A 15054-nucleotide genomic window follows, 5' to 3' on the forward strand; every position below is an offset into this window, starting at 1 on the left:
CTAGAAAGTAAGCTTATGAAAATTACAGCTCAGTGAAATAAAAGGGCAAATAGTACCTCGAATGGTCTGTGTAACTACAAAGAACAATTTGTATGTATAGGAACTCTTGGCTTCTGGGAAAAGACTGGTTTAGTGACTGTCAAGATGTGCTTGGAAAGATGATGCAATTTTGTACTCTGGTCTGATTTGAAATGATTCTGTGGGCCATAGCAGCTGTTAACGTTTACTGAAAGGGCTTGATGGAATGGAGCTCTGTTGGCTGAGTAGGGGCTGTCTTGTGCTTGTGGTGCTCCAAAAGGTTTGAAAAGTGGCAATGGTTGGAAAAGGGAGGAGAAGCCCATGAAAACAGATTCTGTGTATTTATGGCTTTGCTTGAATATATCATATCCAAAGAGCTAGGGATACCTTCCTTCAACAATAGAGAAGAACTTTCACATCCTGCCTTTATCATTTTTAGCATCAGAAATTTTGAGTTTTGTTACAAAATGGAAAAAAAAAAAGAGCTTATGGATTTTCACAAATCACCGATTATTTGCAGAAATCTTTTCTGCAAAGTATCAGTTCAGTTCAGTTCAGTTCAGTCACTCAGTTGTGTCTGACTCTTTGCAACCCCATGGATTGCAGCACACTAGGCCTCCCTGTCCATCACCAACTCCTGGAGCTTTCTCAAACTCATGTCCATTGAGTCAGTGATGCCATCCAACCAGCTCATTCTCTGTCATCCCCTTCTCTTCCTGCCTTCAGTCTTTCCCAGCATCAAGGTCTTTTCCAAGGAGTCAGTTCTTCATATCAGGTTGCCAAAGTATTGGAGTTTCAGCTTCAGCATCAGCCCTTCCAATGAATATTCAGGACTGATTTCCTTTAGCATGGACTGGTTGGATCTCTTTGCAGTCCAAGAGACTCTCAAGAGTCTTCTCCAACACCACACTTCAAAAGCATCAATTCTTTGGCGCTCAGCTTTCTTTATAGTCCAACTCTCACATCCATACATGACTACTGGAAAAACCATAGCTTTTGATCTGATGGGCCTTTGTTGGCAAAGTAATATCTCTGCTTTTTATTATGCTGTCTATGTTTGTCATAGCTTTTCTTCCAAGGAGCAAGCGTCTTTTAATTTTATGGCTGCAGTCACCATCTGCAGTGATTTTGGATCCAGGGTTCAGTAGCACTGGTTCTTTATCCAAGTGACATATCTAGATTGTGCAAATTATAGCTCATGGATCAGGTCTATCTACCCTTGGGTGTTTTTTGTTTAACCTGCGTGTGTATAAATATAGTGTTTAAACAGTTGAGATGCCTTTTAAAAATCCAAGAGCTTTCACACAAAATTTCATACTTTCAGCATCTCTTGAAAACTGGATGACCTAACCACAGGTCTAAAGTGAGGAATAGCACTCACTTCAGATCCCATATTCTCCTGCCAGCAGGCTACACAGATTATTTTTCTGGTGTGGTTGCTGTAGGCATGTGCCAGCCTTGATAGACTCATTTCAAAGGGATGAGCATCCTGGTCATCTGGATTTAATTGACTATTTAAACAACAATAAGTGGTTTGATTTCCCGCAAGTGGAAAATGATAGTGAAAAGTCATCTCACACGTGACATGTCCATTGTAAGTAGTTTCCACTACTAAAAAAGCCTCAGTTCAGAGCTCATAGGTTTAGACAAAATACTTTTAGGGAATGCTTCACAGCTGATAAAGATGTGCTTCCAGTCTGCTGAGAGGAAGAGGGGAAAGTCCAGAGTTATTGGGATTGAAAGAGGACTTTTAGTTTTACTTTTGGTATCCCCTGTGAAGAAAAGCTTCTTGTGGAGTCTGGACAGAGAGAACCATAGACAGCTCCCCCTCTGAAGCACCAAAGACCCACAGACCAAGAGGGGACTGTTCCAATGATATCACATACCTCACAGGCAACCAGTGTGAATGGTGATTAAGGACAGGATACACTACTCTCCACATTTTCCCAATTTTCTTGGCTTTGCAGAAGATCCTACAACTTTGACAGAACACTATGAAAAGGATCAGGAAACTCCCAAAGAGCTAATATTAAGTTTCCCACAACCTCAGTGAAATGGCGCTTTGAGTCAGAAATTATTATAGAAAATAAAGGGTTCATTTACTTATTGGAAGATTAGTTGATTTTCAGTGTTGCATCAATTTCTGTCGTACAGCAAAGTGATTCAGTTTTGCATATACATGTATTCTTTCTCCTTTTCCATTATGGTTTATTATAGGCTATTGAGTATAGTTTCCTGTTCTATACAATAGGACCTCGTTGTTTATCCATCCTATAGATAATACTTGGCATTTTTAAGCCCCAGACTCCCAATACAACCTTTCCCCACTCCAACTCCCCCTTGGCAATGACAAGTCTGTTCTCTAGGTTTGTGAGTCTCTTTCTGTTTCATTGATAAGTTCATTTGTGTCATATTTTAGGAAGTGATATGATATGCTTGTCTTTTTCTTGCTTTGCTTAGTATTATAACCTCCAGGTCCATCCATGTAACTGCAAGTGTCATTGTTTCATTCTTAATTTAACGTCTGAGTAATAGTCTGTATATATACACGCACACACGCACATATCTTTGTCTTATTCATCTGTCAGTTGACATTCAGGTTGTTCCCATGTCATGGCTATTGTAAATAGTGCTGCTGTCAACACAGGTGCATGTGTCTTTTAGAATTATAGTTTTGTTTGGATATATGCCCAGGAGTGGGATTGCTGGATCATATGGCAACTCTATTTTTAGTTTTCTGAGGAACCTCCATACTGTTCTCCATAATGGTTGCACCAATTTATATTCCCACCAACAGTGTAAGAGGGTTCCTTTTTCTCCACACTAGAGGCTTTTTTTTTTTTTTAATACACCTAGAATTGTGGACTGAGATCCATGCCCATCATGTTGTCAAAGAATATACTCATTTTAGGAAGGAAAAATATATTCCATTAAGTACACTTTGTGTTTTCAAGGTATTGTTTTGTTTTTGTCCCTTAATATTAAATTTGCAAAATACATCCTGTGGTTCGGCACTGTATTATTACACTGAAGATTAGAATCATGACCTCCAGATCATAATTGCCTTCACATGTGTTTGGTCCTTTGCTGCTAGCTCTTAGCATCTTTGTTTTAAGAGCATCTTTATGTTTCTCCTTCGGACTAGCCAGAAATATTTTCAGTGCTGTGCACAGCTAATGGCTCTTTAAATTACCATTATCCAAGCATTTTCCAGACAGGTTTTCTTCAAGAGTCAGCAAGTGAGCAGCACTTTCAAGGACTGCTCTCCAAGTGAGAGGCTCTTCTGCTTTACATGGGACAGAGTTCCCACTGGGGAGTGCTTCCTGTGGTTCCAGCTTTTTATATCAGAGCACCGAGACCCATTGCTGTTCATTGTTACACCTTAGTTGAGAGTTCCAATGGAAGTTTTATCAATATGACAATTGCATTCACTCATTTATTTAGAAAATATATGTTGAATAGCAACTATCCTATGGGCTCAGGATACCAAGTAAAATTCAATAGCTGCTCTTTAGGAGCTAACAACCTCCTGGATGAGAGAGGAATATATGCATGATTATAAAAGGCCATGAAAATGCTATGGTGAAAGTAAGCCTAAGGCAACAAAGGACAAACATTGGGAGTGGGTGGGAAGCTGGCTTTTTAAAGTAAGGAGTTGAATTAGTTAAGCAAACAAACAGGAACCAAAACCTTGAATGCCATAGTAGGAAACTGGGACTTTTACCCAGAGCCAAATGTGGTTCCATGTGGCACCATTACAGAATTCTAACCAAGAGAGGGCTTGCTCTGATTTCCTTTTAGAATGAGCACTTTGGTGACAGTGTGGAGGATGAATTAGGAGCTTGGTAAAGCCGGAAGGAAAGGACATGTCTTAGGGGGCAGTTAAAATGACTTAGATAATAAATTATGAGAACCAGAACCCAGGAACTAGAAGTAAGAATATATATGTGTATGCGTGTGTGTGTATATATAGAATAGATTTAACAAACATTAAGAAGGAAGAGGACTTGTGCTCTGAGGACTAATTGGGGTGAAAGCTAACAGATAGAGTAGTGTACTCGTAACTTCAATATATAGAACTGTCTAGGAATATCATGCTCATCCTGCTCTGTCACTCAGTCAAGTCTGACTCTTTGTGACCCCATGGACTGTAGCCAACCAGGCTCCTCTGTCCTTGGGATTTTCCAGGCAAGAACACTGGAGTGGGTTGCCATTTCCTACTCAAGGGGCTCTCCCTGACCCAGGGATCAAACCCGCGTTTCTTGTGTCTCCTGCATCGGCAGGTGCACCACCTGGGAAGCCCCATCTGGGAATATAACTGTACTCATATATGAAAATGCTGTGTGCAGAACTACAAACTAGATCTCACTTTGGTTGTCATAGTTGTTATGGAATAATCTTGTGTCTGCGCCCAAGGCCAAAGATTCTCTTTTATAGTTTCTGTCATTCTATCAGAAAAGAAGAAAGTGAGCCCTTGGCACCCACTGACGCAGAAGAGCCACCAAATGCCTTAAGTTGGGACCAAGATGTTTAGAGAGCTTCACATTTAACAGCCAATAATAATTGGCAACCAATTGTTGCAATTATGACTCCTATGATTAGAGCTTGTACCCTCTCCTGGTGCCACACGCGTGTTGGTGTTGATGATTTATATGGGCAGCAGGAGAATGCCACTGGGGTAGGTCACATGCTTTGCTTCCTTTGACAAGGTGGTGAGAAGCAAATTGGCGGGACGGATGTTTTGCCCTGAATTTTGTGGATGGAAAAGAGAAGTAGAAATAGAAATGCATGAAAAATGTGTGGAGGAGACAATAAATAAGGAGCAAACTCAAGTTTAAAAGTGGGGATTTCAGTTTTTATCTGGTAAATTTTTTCTATTTCTTTATTTTTTCAAGGATTTTTCTCCTGCTTTTTCAACTGAGAGTCGTTCTTCTGCCTTGTCATTTTGCTTAACTTTCTCTGCTTTTCTGAATTTAGATGGAATAGTTATCTATTACAGTCATGAAGGGGTGTTCTCACGTGGGAGCATCCTTATACAGACAGTGTGTGCCAATGCCATTGCTGAGAGAGCTGAATTTGATGTGGACATAAGTCATGTCTTTCTTTAGGGTATGCTGGCAGCTACCACTTTGGTAATGGAGAGGGCAGAGTGGGCTGGTGATGGAGGAGCTGGAACTGGGGTCGGATGGGAGGTGGGATTTCCCTTCTGCTCCACGACTATCACTGCCCTACCAGGGGTGGGGTCTGATCCCTAGCTGCTGGAGCAGAAGCCTCGAGGGTTTGGGCCCAGGCTGACTCGTTCCCTTTAAGCACGTGTTTTTCCCTCTCCTTGCAACAGAGGGGAGCGTGCTAAAGCAAGGGGGCCCATGCACAGCAGAGGTCCGATGTGCTGCCTGTCCAGGCGTCTACAGCTCTGCTCAAACACAGTTTGGGGAGTAAGTCCCTTTATCCTTCACAGTTGGTCACGGCCCCCACCACTCTTGCTCTACCGTGGAACCACTCTGCAGGGCGGGCGGGGCCCACGTGGACTTTGAGCGCGTTTCAGGAGGTGAGCCATGGTGCAGCAGGTATCTGGGCTGCTTCTGGTCCACCGCTTCAGTAAATGCCAGTGGTGGCCACTGCCCCCCACCCACTAGTCCCAGCCTGGGACGAGGCAGCCTCTGCGTCAAACAGCTGAGTTTTTTCACATTGGTAATAAAACTGTTCACTACGTTAGAGAAAAGAATTGATGTAAACAGTGAACGTGTAAACAAGGAACTAGAAAATATAAAAAAAAGATAATCAGAAATGAAGAATTTGATAGCTGAAATAAAAAGCACACCTGAAGGAATGAATAGCAGACCAAGTGATCCAGAAGAGTATGTAAGTGCGCTGGAAGATGGAATGATGGAAATCACACCATTAGAAGAGCAAAAAGAAAAACACATTTTAAAAATTGAAAGCACTTTACGAGATCTCTAGGCTAACCTTAAGCATTCCAACATTTGCATTACAGGGGTCTCAGAAGAAGAAGAAAGAAAGAAAAGGGAAGAAAAAAATGTATTTGAGGGGGTTTCCCTGGTGGCCCTGTGGTAAAGAATCCGCCTGCCAATGCAGGAGACATGCGTTTGATCTCTGATCTGAGAAGATGCCACAGGGCAGCTGAGCCCACGTGCCGCAACTGTTGAGTCTGTGCTCTAGAGCCTGGGAGCTGCGGCTGCTGGGTCCGTGGGCCTGTACTGTTGAAGTCTGCATGCTCTAGTGCCCGTGGCGTGCAACAAGAGAAGCCTCTGCAGTGAGACGCCTGCACACCACAGCTAGGGAGTAACACACGCTCACCGCAGCTGGAGCAGAGCCCGGGCAGCAATGAAGACCCAGAAGGGCCACCAATCAATGACTAAATAAAGTTAAATAAAAAAACATTAAATGCATTTGAGGGAATCATGGCTAAAAAATTCCAGACCTGAAGAAGGAAACAGATATCCAGGCACAGGAAGCACACAGGTTCCCAAACAAGATGAACTCAGACCCATACCAAGACATACAATTAAAAAGGAAACGTTAGAGAATTCTAAAGGCAGCGAGGATAAAACAGCCTTATACAAGGGAATCCCCATAAGGCGATCAGCTGATTTCTCTGCACAGACTTTGCAGTCAGAAAGTAGAGGCATGGTATTTTCAAAGTTCTGAAAGGGAAAACCCTGAAATACTCTCCCCATCAAGGTGTCATTTAGAATAGCAGGAGGGATAGAGAACTTCCCAGACAAGCAAAAACTGAAAGAGTTCATCAGTACTAAACCTACACTAAAAGAAATGTGAAGGGTTTTCTCTGAGTGGAAAAGAGGAATCTACAAGAAAGAGGAAATCCCACTAGGAAACACAAATACATAGCAGGGATTGAGGATCAATCACTTAAACAAGCCAGTATGAAGATTATAAGACAAAAAATTACAAAAGCAACAATAACTGCAATAAACAGTTAAGGGATTAACATGAAGATGTAAAACACAACATCAAAAACACAAAATGTGGGGTAGGGGAGTCAAAATATGTAGATTTTTTAGAGTGTGTTTTAACTTAAATGACCACCAGTTTAAAACAAGTAGATATAGTTACAGGTCAGCATATACTAACCCTATGATAACCCAAATCAAACATTTACAATAGGCACACACAAAATAAAAAGGAACACAAGCGTGCAACTAAAGAGAAGTATCAAAGCACAAGAGAAGAAACGAAGAGCGAAGAACTACAAAGTCAATGGAAACACAAGTAACAGAATGGCTATAAGTACGTACTCATTAGTCATTACTTTAAATGTGAGTGGACCAAATGCTCCAATCAAAAGACACAGGGAGCTGATGGGATAAAAAAAAGAACAACACACCACCAACAAAACTCAAGACTCTTCTACATGCTGCCTACAATAGACTCACAGACTGAAAGTGAGGGAGTAGGAAAAGAGATTTAATGGAAATGGAAACAAGAAAGAAGGGCAGCAGTCCTCAAATCAGAAAAAATAGAGGTTCAAGCAAAAACTGTAACAAAAGGCAAATGATATAATGATAAAGGCACCAGTACAAGAAGATAATACACTCAGTAACATATGTGCACCCAATACAGGAACAGCTAAATACATAAAGCAAATACTAAGAGACATAAAAGGAGAATTTGATAATAATATAATAATAGTAGCGGGCTTTAACACCCCACTTGCATCAGTGGACAGATCATTCAGACAGAAAATCAGTAAGGCAACAGTGATCTTAAGTGATAAAATAGGCCAGTTGGACTTAATATCTAAAGGACCTTACATCCCCAAATAACATAATATAAATTCTTATCAAGTGCACATGGAATATTCTCTTAGGCCATAAAACAAGCCTCAAGAAAATTAAGAAGATAGAAATTATAGCAAGCATTTTTTCCAACCACAACATAATGAAACTGAAAATCAATTACAGAAAGAAAAATGAAAAAGAACAAACATATGGAGACTGAATAACATGCTACTAAAAAAACCAATGGGTCAATGAAGAAATCAAAGAGGAAATTAGAAAATATGCCAGACAAGTGAAAATGGAAACACAACACTCTAAGATGGATGGGAGGCAGTTTATAGTGATACAGGCCTTTCTCCAGGAACGAGAAAAATCTCAAATAAATAGCCAAATCTACCACCTAAAGGAGTTAGAAAAAGAACAAACTAAGCCTAAAGCCAATAGACAGAAGGAAATAATAAAGCTCAGAGAGAAAATAAATAAAATAAAGATTAAGAACAGAAAAGATTATTGAAACCAAGGGATGGTTTTCTGAAAAGATAAATGAAATTGATAAACCTTTAGCCAGGCTCACCAAAAAGAAAAGAGGGAGGACCCAAGTAAACAAAATAACAAGAAATGAAAGGAGAAATAATAGCCCAAACCAGGAGGGTCCAGGCTGGCCCTCGGAGGATATTCACTTGTATCGATAAGAACTGGAGCTCTGTGATTTCTACTGACACTTCCCGAGTAAAATGGCAATTTCTCCCTTTCCTATACACATGCCTTGGGCTACTAATTTACCAATCCTTGATAGATTAATGGCTGAATTGCATGGCGATATTAGTAGTAACACATTCCAGAAGTAACATAATTCCACTGTTTGTGGACTCACTTTCACTATCATTTCATAAAATAATGAATTCCCAAAAAGATCAAATCAGGATAATGTGACATTTATTTTAAATAAATAAAAAACAACAGTTAATATTAACAGTTCAGTTTAGTCACTCAGTCGTGTCCGACTCTTTTTGACCCCATGGACTGCAGCATGCCAGGCCACCCTGTCCATCACCAACTCCATGAACAAGCATTTACTAAATGTTTAGTGCTGGTGTAAACACTCTATGTATTAGTTAATTTAATTTTTATGGTAGTTACCAAAATGTGTGTTAACAGTACGTTCGTAATAGAGATTAAACCAGTTAGACCAAGAGAGGAAAATACTTTGCTTCTTGTCTCACAGCTAGAAAGCAGAGGCGATGGGGTAAAAACCCCACAATCAGACTACTTTCCATCACACTGCTGACTTTATAGAATAGCCTTTTATGTGTTCAAGACTTTGATGGGATAGCATCAATTGAGAAAATTTTTGTATATAATGGAAATTTTTGAGGGTGGTACTCTACATTTTTTAGGGCCAAAAAGAATCTTCAACTTGCCCTTGAGCATTCAAAAGAAAATAAGGATATAATTTTTTACAGAAAAACAACACTGAGGAAAATGAGTTATATGCAAGCAATACTCTGTGTAAACAACTAATAAATCAGAAAAAAAAAAAAAAAAAGAAAAATGTTAACAGTAATTTAGCAGCAAATGGGGCATTTGATCTGCAGCTCCCAGATGAATTCCCAAACGACATGAATAATTTATTTTAGGCAGATGAAATGATATGGGTTATGTAATGCTTGATGAGAAATTGCAGTTGTAATCGGGGAAATTGCTTCTACTTAGCAGGGTCACCGGCGAGGAAGGAGCAGTCCCAGGATATCATTTTCCACCTTGAGAATCTTGGCCGAAGTAGTGCCCAAGTGCTTTCTGCCCAGCTGTGATCCAACTCGTGGAGCTGAATTTAGTTTCCTCTCCAGAGGCCTCAAAAGACATTGGAATATTCTAGCGCCCAAATGGCTTCTGTGCTATTCTGTGAGAGGCTGAGCCCCGGTCGGGCTCCTAGGTGGCACAGCGGTAAGGAATCCGCCTGCTGATGCAGGAGACGCAGCAGGCCTGTGTTCGATCACTGGGTGGAGAAGACCCCCTAGAGTAGGAAGTGGCGACCCACTCCAGTATTCTCGCCTGGAAAATTCCATGGACAGGCGATCCATGGGGTCGCAAAGAGTCCTGACAGAGCGCAGAGGCACATACGTGCCCCAATCGCAGCTCCTTAAAAAAAAAAAAGCTGCAGTCACTGGACTTGCACAGATGCAAGGCTCTCCCAGGACTAGGATAGGCTGTCAGGCTGTGAGGAAGCTCAGTTGCTGCTTGGAATTTATGCCCTATGGGACCATAGAGCATTTTGAAAGCCACAGTTTAGTACTGGCAGCTGAATTTTGACATTTCAGGCTATTATCAAGTCTTCTTCAAACAGATGAAACTGTAGGTATCTGACAGTTAAGCTTTCTGTGAGGCATGTTCATCTGGCAGGAAGGGTGCTATCACCTGCTTTATTATTCTGTTATCTGGTGCCTTTCAGTTGCTGTTTGTTAATCACCTAAAACTCCTGCATTGTTAAAGATATCTCCAATGACAAGGCAGATAAAGAGCCAGGGTTCATATTTTAGCCTCAAGGCTGTGCAGAATTTAAAGATATGAAAAAGTTTACCACTGAGTTTCTGAGAAATGTGAAAAGCAGTATAAGAATCCACGTATTTAGTTGTTTCTGTAAAAGCTCACACTCAGTCCTTCTCCTATAGACTTAGAAAGAGGGAATGAAAAAACCATATTTCTTCCCAAGCTGGAGCTCACCCAATTGGATATGTTGGTGTTTGAGAGCATATTTTATCAAAATAAGGAGACAAAAAGTGATTTTAATTTTATGCAATGTGAGCCACTTAATTTTCATTCCATTAAATGCTGAAAAAAATTAATGTCTGATAGATGAAAAAGGGAGGAGATAGAAGAGCTATTTGGAAAAGAATAAGTACAGGTATGTTCTGAAAAGAAGAATTGGAATTTTTTCTTTATTTAGCATAAGGAAGAGTAATAATCCTATAGCTATGTATACTTTCCTATTTTTTTGTCAATATATATTTTTGTTGTGGTGAAGACAAAACTATGTTTTTTTGTTAGTGAAGACAAAAATGAAATTGCATTACTCATGGTGAAAGACTATGGCTCTTTAGTTTTTCGAAAGATTTGTTGAAAATATAATCTCTTTATCTCCTTTGGAAAACCACACTTCACGCTCCCATGCTAACAATCAACTCAATTCAGAGACTTAAGGAAATTAGTTCCAGCCCTCAAAACAACCCTCATCAAAGAATGCAGAAAAGAATGCTACCTTCTGCTTAAGTACTGGATAAGCACCCACTGAAATGTCATTAAAGTAATTAGCTCAACCAAATCCCCTGGTTGCCACAAACTGACTGTGAAATTGTAGAAATCTTTGATGTCCTCTGACTCATGACAGAGAAGTGAATTTGATAAAACAGCTTCGAGATGAGTCATGGTCACATTCTCCCTGCGTGTACACAGCACCAGTCAGTCAGTCCATTCAGTAAATTTAACTTCCTCACAACAGTGCTCAGTGAAAAAAAAAGTATATATATATATATATATATATTTAGCTGGAGTTTTTTCATGAGTTAACGTTTACAGAGACACAGATTCTAAATTAATCAATGCCCCAGTCTGATCTGTAGGCTAAGTTGTATGGTAGTTTTGTAATGATGATAATAATAAATAACATACAATAAATAATAAATAACAACAATAGCATCTGACCCCTAAAAAATGCGTATGATGTACTAGTTACGACTTTAAGCCATGCACACACATGTGTACATGCACACACATACGTATACCCCCCATATACATATGTATATACTGTTGTTTAGCCGCTGTGTCCAGCTCTTTAGAGACCCCATTGGCTGTAGTCCGCCATGCTGCTCTGTCTATGGGATTTCCCAGTCAAGAATTCTACAGGGGGTTGCCATTTCCTTCTTCAGGGTTTCTTCCTGACCCAGGGATAGAACCCACATTTGCTGCATTGGCAAGCAGATTTTTTACCACTGAACCACTAGGGAAAACCACATACATATATATGTGTATACTATTTAATCCTTAAGACATCCTTGATATCAGTTCAGTTCAGTTCAGTTCAGTCACTCAGTCATGTCCGACTCTTTGCGACCCCATGGACCGCAGCACGCCAGGCCTCCCTGTCCATCACCAACTCTCAGAGTTTTCCCAGACTCATGTCCATTGAGTCGGTGATGCCATCCAACCATCTCATCCCCTGTTGTTCCCTTCTTCTGCCGCCTTCGATCTTTCCTGGCAACAGGGTCTTTTCAAATGAGCCAGCTGTTCGCATCAGGTGGCCAAAATGTTGGAGTTTCAGCTTTAGCATCAGTCCTTCCAATGAATATTCAGGACTGATCTCCTTTAGCATGGACTGGTTGGATCTCCTTGCGTCCAAGAGACTCTCAAGAGTCTTTTCCAACACCACTGTTCCAAAGCATCAGTTCTTTGGCACTAAACTTTCTTTACAGTCCAACTCTCACATCTATACATGACTACTTGATATCGGTAGATACTATTATTATCCCATTTTGCAAAGAAGAAAATAGAGGCTCAAAGAGCTTAAAAAATTCATCCAGCATCACAAAATGGTGAGGGTGGTATTGAAATCTGGACCATCTGACTGTAAAGCCTGTGCTGCTTCTTTATCACTACATATAGAGCCCTTTGTTTGAGTCGCTAGAACATTTGCTTGTTGAGATATATTCATTTGAAGTTTACCTGCAATACAAGAATTTCAAGATTCTATATGATCTCCTTCAAAAATGTGGTTAATAGAGTGAAGAGGAATAACCACAACAGAAGTGATATTTTCAAGGCCTCCATATAAAAGTGTATGGAGGCAGAGCTGGTAATGGAAAATTATTGATTGTGAGTTTAAAAGGTGAGGAACTTCAGTACTGAGAACAGACAAATTTATATTCCTAAAGTTTTTCCTCCCTATTTGCAAATTCTCCTTTCTACATTTGAAAAGCTGGTTTTTAGAAGTGATGACAAAAGTATTAAAGAGTCAGCCTTAATAACAGCTGTTAGCTCAGATTAGCACAAGAAAAATTTTCCTTCAATTTCTGCTGCACATCTGTTATAGTTCTGTGTGTGTATGTGAATAGTGAGTTATAGGATGGTGCATGGGATTTTTTTCCCCATATTTAAAATGTTTTTCTGCATTTTTTATTACTTTGCCTTATTTCCTAAAAGCTCCTTGGTTAATGTATTGTAGCCACTTAGCTTCAAGCAGACACCTAGGAGTAAATAAAAATAGGAATACTTCTTCCCTCTATTAAAATAAAGATTTATTTGGAATTTAAATTATATTGGCATTATCATTTTCCTATATGAAAATAATTTTTTCCTATATGATCATGTACTTCTGAATTTTACAGTGCTTAATTATAGCTGTTAATCACAATATTAAGATAAACTAGGTTTGAGAGGTAAGTTCTCTCTTTTTATTAAGGCTTCTGTGTACTTTGGTCAGTAAATTGTGTGATACTTTCTCATCTGTTTTATTGCTAGCTTAAAAACAAAACAAAGAACACTTGGGTGGCAAAAGTGTAAGTCCTTTGGATAGCTTAATTTTGTCTTTGCTGATGGGCTTTCAGTAAATACATGTATATATTCATATATATTCAGCTTCTTATTTACATTTCTCTTTGTAAGGTAGAATGGAATTTCCACAGGACTTCAAGAATTATCACCATCAGTCTTCTCTGCATCTCTTAACAGGGCAACTCTCTTAGGGACAGCCCCAGCCTCCATTCCACCTCCCACAAAGTTGCCTTGGGTCACGTGGTCAATTCGGAGGAGAGAAATAACTACAATAGAGGTAATATTTTCTATGTTTCAAATACAATACAAAAAATGTCTGGAGGCAGAACCGGTAATGGAAAAATATTGATTTGTGAATTGAAGTTCATCAGGACTGATAATAGCTGCCTTTACACCTCAAGAGCAGCTGCAGAATCTGGCTTCTGGCCAATTCTGGCTCCATCTAGGAGGCAGCCATGAGAAATGGCAAGGCCGTGGGTTTGCACTCAGGCTCCAGAAGTTCTCAAATTCCATTCCAGACAGCACCAGGGATTTGAAATTTGTTTCTACAGCATCTAAGCCTCAGTTTCCTTATCATTAAATTGGGAGAAAATGTATATTTTTCATTTTTTTTCCCAAGGACTAAAATGAAATGAAAAGACTAAAATGAGATTAAATTTTCTGGGTATCTCAGTAAATATTTCTGGGTTTCTCAGTAAATACATGTTTCCAGTTTACTAAGTCTGACAACAGTTTCTGTTTTTGTAATAATAACAAAAATGTGAAAGATATTGCTGAAGTCAAGTAATAGTTACATTGGATTTTTCTACAGAAGGACTCTTCCTTCTGGAATTTATGATACTTTTGTTGTTGTTTAGTCAATAAGTCATGGTGTGACTCTTGTGACCGCATGGGCTGTAGCCCACCAAGCTCCTGTGTCCATGGGATTTCCCAGGCAAGAATTCTGGAGTGGGATGCCATTTCCTCCTCAGGAGCATCTTCCTGACCCAGGGATCGAACCCATATCTCCTGCATTGGCAGGCAGATTCTTTACCACCAAGCCATCAGGAAAGCCCTTATGATACTTTGCATCAGTGTTTCTTGAAGTGTGGTCCATGGACTACCTACATCAGAATCACGTGGAGTGCTTAGCAAAAAGTCAATTTCCTGTCTCTAGGTTGGACTTACTGAATCAAGGTTCTTGGGGAAGGTGCTTAGATGAATATGTATTTAACAGCATCCGCAGAGGACTTTTTTCCCTACACTAAAGTTTTAGAAGCATTACCTATATGTGTATCTTTATATTTTATAAATGATAACTCGTAACACTTATAATGTTATTTGGCTCAACCTTGAACAAGTAACATCTCCTTTGTATTTATGGGGAAACTGAGATCTAGAGAAGTTAAGTTTCTTATCCAAGATTCCAAAGATGTAGGAGGCAGAATTAGATCTATATTCAGGGTTTCTAGTCCAGTTCTATTTAGACTATATTTCTCTCATTCTCCTACATGAGAGGCTACGAGGTGCAGATAGTTTAGGGTTGCAGGCAAGTCTTGGTACTCTACAATATTTTATTCTATATGCAATCAATGGAGATGTATTAAGGATTTTTAAGTAGAATAATTTTAATCAGATCCCTGTTCTAAGAGTCAAACGAGACAATTTGGAGAGAGGGAAACTGAATCCAGAAAGTACATTGGGATATTGATGCTGGCATCTCAAAGAGTTGGACACAACTGAGCAACTAAAC

The 15054-nt window shown here is 39.7% G+C and overlaps 1 long non-coding RNA gene across 3 annotated transcripts in view; it reads left to right on the forward strand.

Moving 5' to 3' along the window:
* LOC133061507 (uncharacterized) overlaps positions 1 to 15054 on the forward strand; it is a 161029-nt gene that overhangs the window by 30215 nt on the left and 115760 nt on the right. For all 3 annotated transcript variants that reach the window (XR_009694004.1, XR_009694002.1, XR_009694003.1), the window contains exon 2: positions 13500 to 13599. This is a non-coding gene — a long non-coding RNA (uncharacterized LOC133061507). The remainder of the gene's footprint in view (positions 1 to 13499; positions 13600 to 15054) is intronic.

The sequence above is a fragment of the Dama dama genome, chromosome 9 (genome assembly GCF_033118175.1).
Source record: "Dama dama isolate Ldn47 chromosome 9, ASM3311817v1, whole genome shotgun sequence".
Taxonomy (NCBI): domain Eukaryota; kingdom Metazoa; phylum Chordata; class Mammalia; order Artiodactyla; family Cervidae; genus Dama; species Dama dama.